This window comes from Babylonia areolata, chromosome 20, assembly GCF_041734735.1.
Source record: "Babylonia areolata isolate BAREFJ2019XMU chromosome 20, ASM4173473v1, whole genome shotgun sequence".
Lineage (NCBI taxonomy): Eukaryota > Metazoa > Mollusca > Gastropoda > Neogastropoda > Buccinidae > Babylonia > Babylonia areolata.
The window spans coordinates 42,650,892-42,653,449 of NC_134895.1; the positions used below are offsets into that span (position 1 = coordinate 42,650,892).

The 2,558-nt window shown below is 40.8% G+C and overlaps 1 non-coding gene across 1 annotated transcript; it reads left to right on the plus strand.

Annotated features, from left to right (window-relative positions):
* Nucleotides 1-498: 498 nt before the first annotated feature.
* On the plus strand, nucleotides 499-617 carry LOC143295534 (5S ribosomal RNA). Its single transcript, XR_013057027.1, has one exon. It is a non-coding gene; the product is annotated as a 5S ribosomal RNA (ribosomal RNA).
* The last annotated feature ends 1,941 nt before the right edge of the window (nucleotides 618-2,558 follow it).

A 2,558-nucleotide genomic window follows, 5' to 3' on the forward strand; every position in this document is an offset into this window, starting at 1 on the left:
CGGAAAAAAGTAACAACATAACACATCCTCTCGGGGTCTTCTTCTTGCTCTGCATTCGTGGGCTTCAAATCCCATGTCCACTCATATGTACACGAGTGTGCTTTTACGTGTTTGACCGTTTTTACCCTGGTATGCAGCCAGCCATACTCCATTTTCGGGGAGTGCTTGCTGGTTATGTTCTTGTTTCCATAACTCACTGAATTTTGACTTGGATTACATGATCTTTAACGTGCGTATTTGATCTTCAGCTTGTGTATACACTCGAAGTGGGTTCTAGCACTAGCAGGTCTACACATAATATGTTGAAACATATAGTATGAAAAATTTTTTTCACAGTCATACCAATGTTAGGTTGTAAGTCTCCCGAATTAAGCCGTATTTCTGTATCATTAACAGTTTCATTCCGTTAAGGTTTCTTCCGAAATCTGAAAATTTCAAAAAATGCTTCTCACTGACTTGCTGGAAGGTATATTAGTAGGTTGCGTTTGGTGAATATATGCCAACGGCCACACCAAGTTGAAAACACCGGTTCTCGTCCGACCACTGAAGTTAAGCAACGTCGGGCCCGGTTAGTACTTGGATGGGTGACCGCCTGGGAACACCGGGTGCTGTTGACACTTTTTTTTACCTTTTTTTATATTGTAATTATTATTTATTTATTTATGTAAGCTTATCTATTATTTATTCACCTTTATTTCTCAAGGCCTGACTAAGCGCGTTGGGTTACGCTGCTAGTCAGGAATCTGCTTGGCAGATGTGGTGTAGTGTATATGGATTTGTCCAAACGCAGTGACGCCTCCTTGAGCTACGGAAACTGAAACTGAAACTGGTGAATATACATGATAGCATTTTTCTTATTCACAATTAAAAGGAAAGAAAACAAATTCTGGACAGAACACACAGTGTTACTAACTACACAAACGACGTGTTTGCTCCGTACAAATATCCTAGAGGGGACACTGAATTTAATGGAATGAACATAAAAGAAAAATTGAATAGATCGTTTTTTCGTCTGCCTGTTCATTTTACATTGGTTCGTGCAACAACAGCAACAACAACAACACTGAAATAGAGGAAACACGTGGACTGAAAGGATATCATTGCAGAAGTACAATCTCAAGAAGATGATGGAAAACCAACGGAGAGCTGACGTGTATAGAGACCGTATCGTAGCGCACTAATTCAAAAGGTTTAAAACCCTCCACAAGTGACCCACTCAAAATCACCAGAGGAAAGTTTTGTCTGAAGGACTAGACCGTAATTGACCAGGTGGCCTTAAATGGCAATGTCTAGACTAACAGTTCTCATCAGCAGAAAAGTCCATCCAGTTAAAGACATCTATGCCATCGGAAGACTTCACACACACACCCTCCTCCCTCCATTAGACCAGAAAACTATTTACGAGGCACAATTAAAAACAACAACAGCAACAACAACAACACTGAAATAGAGGAAACACGTGGACTGAAAGGATGTCATTGCAGAAGTACAATCTCAAGAGGATGATAGAGAAACAAGGGAGAGATGGCGTGTATAGAGACCACATCGTAGCGCACTAATTCAAAAGGTTTAAAACCTTCCACAAGTGACCCACTCAAAGTCACCAGAGGAAAGTTTTGTCTGAAGGACTAGACCGTAACTGACCAGGTGGCCTTAAATGGCAATGTCTAGAATAACAGTTCTCATCAGCAGAAAAATCCATCCTGTTAAAGACATTCCGATATTTTTATTCACAAATTTGTATAAACATAATCACACACACACACACACACACACACACACACACGAGAGAGAGAGAGAGAGAGAGAGAGAGAGAGAGAGAGAGAGAGAGACGCACACGCACACTAACTCACACAGCTTAATTTACAGAAAAGTAATTAAAAACATTACAGTTGTCTGCGATTAAGTCGACGCGGTGGGGACAACAAAACACACACACACACACACACACACACACACGCGCGCGCGCGCACACACACACACACACACACACACACCACAAGGTTGACTCATCCAAGGTATAGATAGTCACCTTAACTTCCTTTCTTTTTTCTTTCTTTCCTTTCATTTCCTGTCCTTTTTACCGAGGTACAAACATGTGGCCGATGTATGCGAGTTTTCCAATTTCATGAGGTGGAGTTAAGCGAGGAAAATATATTGAGATGAAGAGGGCTGCTGACCAAATTCATGACATACAACAAAAGCGAGGTGAACTTACGTGGAGACAACTGCAGTGTCATCAAAACATTCGCATTCAAAAGGAAGTGGAAAAATCAACAGCATGAAGATACTTTATTCATGTTATAATTTTATACAAATGCAGTTCTCTTTTTTCTCTGTCTCTCTCTCTCAACACACAAACACACACACACACACACACACTCTCTCTCTCTCTCTCGTCTAATATCACTAAACAGTGAAAAGACGTTAAACTAAACTGAACACACACACACACACACACACACACACACACACACACACACACACACACACACACACACACATAGTTCATAAAAATCAGTCTCCTCCTCACACAAATACTCCTGCATAAACACAAC